This window comes from Zea mays, chromosome 6 (assembly GCF_902167145.1).
Source record: "Zea mays cultivar B73 chromosome 6, Zm-B73-REFERENCE-NAM-5.0, whole genome shotgun sequence".
Lineage (NCBI taxonomy): Eukaryota > Viridiplantae > Streptophyta > Magnoliopsida > Poales > Poaceae > Zea > Zea mays.
In genome coordinates, this window is record NC_050101.1 from 22,448,549 (window position 1) to 22,456,048 (window position 7,500).

Below are 7,500 nucleotides of genomic sequence, written 5' to 3' on the forward strand. Positions count from 1 at the left end.
CGACGACCTAGACCTCTCACGAACTCATCACAGCATCCTCCATGAGCATCATCCTGCAGTACCTGGTCTTGACCTGTGGTGTATGTGAGACAGCAAGAGTGAGCTCACATACGTTCATCGCTCAACAAGTTGTGGGGAATAATGTGCACGAACTCGCCGAAGGTGGGAGCTCACGTGAAGTGTAAGGCTTACCAAAGAAGATGGTTAGAGCTGAGCATTGCTTTTAAAGTTGGTCAAAATTTTATTAGCAGTTACTAAGTGTAAGTAAATACCAAACCCAATTAAGTAATAGAACAAAAGTAACCACATCACCTGCAATGCAATGCATATGACAAATTGAATTTAGTTCCATAAATTAATCATGTGAGTGTCCGAGCTGCTCATGACCGTGAGCACGGCTAGTATACCAGTTTTACACTCTGCAGAGGTTGCGCATCTTTACCCACAAGTCGTGTTACCCATCTGCCAAGGGGTCATGAATCCCATACACCTCTACCAAGGAAGCGAGGCAGGGTAACACTACGAGGCCTTTACAAAGTTCCACTAGCTTCCGAAAACCCGCTACAGTTTATAGGAAGATCCAGTACAGGAATCCCTTGCAGGACCGCCATCGCAGCAAAATCCTCCCGAGGGCCTCCCCGCACTGACCTCTCCCCTACTGCCCTTGCCCCTTTCGGGTAAGGTAGTCTTCCACTAGCTTTCCTAATTAATCAGCCAAGGGCGTCCAATTCCACCCTTGTGGTAGCACTGTTTTCCCGGGTGGTTCTCCATGTTCCAATTAACATAATGATCTCAACATGAACAATAATTAACAACTGATAACAAAAGTGTAATCATGAATAGTAATGTGTATCTCCATACCCAAAACCACATATAGCACTAGCAAGTACTACCCAAAAGTTTGGTGGTAAACAAGGTATAAAGATAGACAAACTAGGGTAACCTATTGGGTCCCATCAAAATTAACCTATGCAGATCATTATGATTAATTAGAACATGAGTGGGTAAAAAGAAGTGATCAAGGGCACAACTTGCCTGGGCCTTGAGATTCCAGGTACCAGGATGATCTTCAGGTGACTCGTGACCTCGCACTAGTCGTAGCAATTCAAACAAACATGGTATAGGCAAAATTAACATTACACCAAACATAAGAACAAATTACACCTCAATAATATACATATTAAAATAAGATCATAGGAACAGGAATCATTAATTTTGGAGTTATAGATTTTAAGTTATGAATTTTCAAAGGTTTTTTGTATTTGATATAAGATTAAATAGGATATAAATTTTAATGTGACTTTCATGTGAAAACAGTGGTATTAGATGATAGACAATAATATTACAAAACTATAGGAATTGGAATGGATTAATTTGGGCTTAATATGAATTTTCTATGATTTACCCAAGTTTTACAATTATTTTTATACTCAAAAATCAATTTCTAATCCTATTTTCTGGTTTTATTTAATTCCCGGACTAGGCCTCAATTACTGTAAAGCGCAGGGGGCTCGGGGTAATAATCTGCAGACACAGGGAACAGTGGGAGTGGACGGCGGGTTTATTCTGCGAAACCAGGGGGTTCTTTATGTAAATGTGCACACCGAAGGGGTATGGGAGGATCTCTGCCGTTCGATCTAAAGGGAACGTCCCCGATTAGACTCTACACCTGCGCGAACTGGTACGCGCCAGAGCCGCAAGATCTGAATCCAACGCTGCAGATCAACTCTCCCCTCTTTTAATCCACAGCGTTCATCAACACTTGGACGCCGCCGATTCACCTAGGCGAAACGGTATGTCCCCGTCTAATCCAGACCGTTCAATGAAGGATCGACGGCACAGGCACGTTCTTCCACCCGACGGCCAGGGTCCCCAGTTCACCCCCAGCCGCGACGGCGATACACGCCGGAGAAGGTCTACCTAGCGGCTCGGCGCCCGACACTTTCAAAGCCGGTACGATTCACCCCTGCGTGGCCCAACGAAGCTCCCCAACAAGATTACGACCACCACGGCGAGCAGGATAGCACCGTCGATTCTCCCTGACCGTGACTAATTCGAGCCCTGAGAATAGTATCGCCATGGAAACTAGAAGACTACACTCACCAGAGATCCCGCCGGAGTTGAAGCTCCCAATCCCGATCACCGAGATCCCAAGCCGCAGCATCGTCTGAGTTCATGGCGGCGGCGGCGACGTTCATCAGTGCTCTGGTGATGGATTCCCCGACGGCCACATTCCCTTTACCACCGCACGGAGCCTATGCCATGGAGGACGAGGGTCGCGTTGATTTATAGGGACAGGGCAAGCGCCAAGCACGAGCGGGCTCGGGATACAGTGAAGGAGATCTCGAGCGCGCGCGGTTGCAACCGGTTCCCGACTGAGGCAGAGGCAGGCCCGGCGAGTTTGCCGCAACCACCCTGAGCTGGATGATAGGACTGACGATAGGGGCCCACACCACAGTGGCCCAAGAGGGAAACCACGCGTGTGAGCGAGACGCCAGCCGAGCGGGTCTACCGTCCAGGGACACGGTGCAGGGACAGTGCTGTGGGTCGGCAGGCCGTGGGGGGCCGAGGGGAGGGTTTGGGAAGTACGTGGGCCAGCAGGGTGAAGGGAAGAAGTGGGCCGTGGGCAAGGAAAGGACGGTGAATTCCCATCAAGCGGCCCAATTCAGAATGCATTTATTTTTCTTTTCTATTTCAAATTCAAACTTCAAATCAATTCCAGGTTTAATTTTCCAAACTTTGTGACAAGTTTATATTCAGATTATATATTCAATTTGAACTTACCAATATAGGATTTATGAATTTATGAATTTATTTTGTATTTTATAATATTTCTTTCTCTTTTCTAATTTCTAGAACTTCTTTTAGATGTCAAATTCCACTTTGGACTTCAATATATTTCTTGTCACATTACTTTTATATTGCACAAAATGCACACAACATAAAATCCCAGCATGATGCATAATTTTAGAGGCACATCCTTTATTAATTATTTGTTTTTAAATATGGTATTCACATGTGATGATAAATAGATACAACACACATATAAATAGGGAAATAATAAATTTTTTTTCCTTTTTATATTATCTTTTACAAATTGGGTATTACAAATCCTACCCCCCTTAAAAATAATCTCGTCCTCGAGATTTGTAAGGAACATGATACAACGAATTTAGCTTGTAGTCTAGATTTCAGTTTCTAGCTAGTTCAAAAATCAAGAGTCCCTTTTTTTTTATTAGTTAGTTATTAGGAGAGCATAGGTATATATGGTTATAGACACTTTATTATGCAGGATAAAGGATATCTTTTAAAGCCTATATAGGTTTGGGCAAGAAAGAGTGGGGTGAAGAAAGACTCCATCCAAGATTGTGGATCTTGACTCATCTTGGTGACCTCACTTGATCCTTGAAGACTTGAGTTGGTGCTCATCCTCCCTTGATGAAGTTGATCATATTCTTCGGTCTTGTCTTATTGATTAGGAGTTAGTGTATATTATCGGGCTAGAGAATATGGTTAAGATAGGTATGGTTGAGATAGACTACATGATGTAGGTCAAAAGTTTGTGTGATGTGGGGATAGGCAGATCATGCAATCCATCAAGACTCTATTGGTTGGGTTGGTCTCTCATTCTTTATTTAGTGTAGGGTGAACTAAGTTAAAACATGTGGAGAGGGTCTAATCTATTTCACAAGTATTAACTGGTCCATTAAGTAACTCACTTTAGATCAGATCATATTAGGTTAGATGGGATCTAGATTAGATTGGTATGACTAGATGAGACTAGTTAAAGTTAGATAGATCTTTCTGGGTAGGATATATTTTATCAGGATATGTTAGAAATCTCTGTTAGGTTAAAATAGAGGGGTTATGCAACTATCTGATGGGTAAGGTAGTTGCATATGGTTAGGTGGTTGTATATGGTAAAGTTGGTCTAGGGCACCAATTTTAGGTTAGATCGGTATAACTAGATTAGACTAGATAGAATCTCGTTAATTTTTAATTAGTCATGGTTGTTATTCTAGAGTGGGATAAATATTCAATTTAGGGCAAGATGAATCCATAAGATAAGATAGAATCTTTCGAGGTCAGTTAGGTCTATTAGGATGACGTAAAATCTTTTCAAGATGAGATGAGTATCTTTTTAAGATAAGATGGATCTATGAGATAAGAGAGAATCTTTTAAGATATGATGGATCCATTAGACTTGATATATCCTAGTGGTGGTATTCTTAATTGGTCTAGTTTATCTTATAAACATTTTTTTATATATATATGCATATGTAATTGTGGACATTACCCACAACTCATCACACTCAATCAAAGATCCAAATCAAACAAGTATCATAAGAACAAGCATTCAAGTGCATAGAAACCTATAAAAATATTTTTTTTTGTTTTTGTTCCTAAGATGAGGTCTTCTATTCCTAAAGGTCACTTTAGGCACAGGATTTCAAAGTGTGAAATCCACATTTGTCTTTAGAAGTGAAAAGGTAAGAATAATCAGAGTAAAGCGGAAATAGATGAGAAAGATTAAGGAAAGTTTTAGAATGAATCAGAGTAGCAAAGGTAAATAGATAATGGTTGTCCAGCTCTATCTAGGTTTCGTCCTACAGTCAACATTCCTCTGATACCACTTCTGTAACACCCGGATTTTAGGGGGTCCAAAACCCGGGGTTAACATAAACACCAGGTATGCTGGGACCAAGTCTCATACATATGATGTATAGTGGCACAGGATCGAATGTCACAACTTTATATATAACAGGAGTTCTATACAAAATAAATAATTACATTATGAGGAGACAACGGTCCAGCAACCCAAAATTGACTGGGAGACGACGACCTAGACCTCTCACGAACTCATCACAGCATCCTCCATGAGCATCATCCTGCAGTACCTGGTCTTGACCTGTGGTGTATGTGAGACAGCAAGAGTGAGCTCACATACGTTCATCGCTCAACAAGTTGTGGGGAATAATGTGCACGAACTCGCCGAAGGTGGGAGCTCACGTGAAGTGTAAGGCTTACCAAAGAAGATGGTTAGAGCTGAGCATTGCTTTTAAAGTTGGTCAAAATTTTATTAGCAGTTACTAAGTGTAAGTAAATACCAAACCCAATTAAGTAATAGAACAAAAGTAACCACATCACCTGCAATGCAATGCATATGACAAATTGAATTTAGTTCCATAAATTAATCATGTGAGTGTCCGAGCTGCTCATGACCGTGAGCACGGCTAGTATACCAGTTTTACACTCTGCAGAGGTTGCGCATCTTTACCCATAAGTCGTGTTACCCATCTGCCAAGGGGTCATGAATCCCATACACCTCTACCAAGGAAGCGAGGCAGGGTAACACTACGAGGCCTTTACAAAGTTCCACTAGCTTCCGAAAACCCGCTACAGTTTATAGGAAGATCCAGTACAGGAATCCCTTGCAGGACCGCCATCGCAGCAAAATCCTCCCGAGGGCCTCCCCGCACTGACCTCTCCCCTACTGCCCTTGCCCCTTTCGGGTAAGGTAGTCTTCCACTAGCTTTCCTAATTAATCAGCCAAGGGCGTCCCATTCCACCCTTGTGGTAGCACTGTTTTCCCGGGTGGTTCTCCATGTTCCAATTAACATAATGATCTCAACATGAACAATAATTAACAACTGATAACAAAAGTGTAATCATGAATAGTAATGTGTATCTCCATACCCAAAACCACATATAGCACTAGCAAGTACTACCCAAAAGTTTGGTGGTAAACAAGGTATAAAGATAGACAAACTAGGGTAACCTATTGGGTCCCATCAAAATTAACCTATGCAGATCATTATGATTAATTAGAACATGAGTGGGTAAAAAGAAGTGATCAAGGGCACAACTTGCCTGGGCCTTGAGATTCCAGGTACCAGGATGATCTTCAGGTGACTCGTGACCTCGCACTAGTCGTAGCAATTCAAACAAACATGGTATAGGCAAAATTAACATTACACCAAACATAAGAACAAATTACACCTCAATAATATACATATTAAAATAAGATCATAGGAACAGGAATCATTAATTTTGGAGTTATAGATTTTAAGTTATGAATTTTCAAAGGTTTTATGTATTTGATATAAGATTAAATAGGATATAAATTTTAATGTGACTTTCATGTGAAAACAGTGGTATTAGATGATAGACAATAATATTACAAAACTATAGGAATTGGAATGGATTAATTTGGGCTTAATATGAATTTTCTATGATTTACCCAAGTTTTACAATTATTTTTATACTCAAAAATCAATTTCTAATCCTATTTTCTGGTTTTATTTAATTCCCGGACTAGGCCTCAATTACTGTAAAGCGCAGGGGGCTCGGGGTAATAATCTGCAGACACAGGGAACAGTGGGAGTGGACGGCAGGTTTATTCTGCGAAACCAGGGGGTTCTTTATGTAAATGTGCACACCGAAGGGGTATGGGAGGATCTCTGCCGTTCGATCTAAAGGGAACGTCCCCGATTAGACTCTACACTTGCGCGAACTGGTACGCGCCGGAGCCGCAAGATCTGAATCCAACGCCGCAGATCAACTCTCCCCTCTTTTAAACCACAGCGTTCATCAACACTTGGACGCCGCCGATTCACCTAGGCGAAACGGTATGTCCCCGTCTAATCCAGACCGTTCAATGAAGGATCGACGGCACAGGCACGTTCTTCCACCCGACGGCCAGGGTCCCCAGTTCACCCCCAGCCGCGACGGCGATACACGCCGGAGAAGGTCTACCTAGCGGCTCGGCGCCCGACACTTTCGAAGCCGGTACGATTCACCCCTGCGTGGCCCAACGAAGCTCCCCAACAAGATTACGACCACCACGGCGAGCAGGATAGCACCGTCGATTCTCCCTGACCGTGACTAATTCGAGCCCTGAGAATAGTATCGCCATGGAAACTAGAAGACTACACTCACCAGAGATCCCGCCGGAGTTGAAGCTCCCAATCCCGATCACCGAGATCCCAAGCCGCAGCATCGTCTGAGTTCATGGCGGCGGCGGCGACGTTCATCAGTGCTCTGGTGATGGATTCCCCGACGGCCACATTCCCTTTACCACCGCACGGAGCCTATGCCATGGAGGACGAGGGTCGCTTTGATTTATAGGGACAGGGCAAGCGCCAAGCACGAGCGGGCTCGGGATACAGTGAAGGAGATCTCGAGCGCGCGCGGTTGCAACCGGTTCCCGACTGAGGCGGAGGCAGGCCCGGCGAGTTTGCCGCAACCACCCTGAGCTGGATGATAGGACTGACGATAGGGGCCCACACCACAGTGGCCCAAGAGGGAAACCACGCGTGTGAGCGAGACGCCAGCCGAGCGGGTCTACCGTCCAGGGACACGGTGCAGGGACAGTGCTGTGGGTCGGCAGGCCGTGGGGGGCCGAGGGGAGGGTTTGGGAAGTACGTGGGCCAGCAGGGTGAAGGGAAGAAGTGGGCCGTGGGCAAGGAAAGGACGGTGAATTCCCATCAAGCGGCCCAA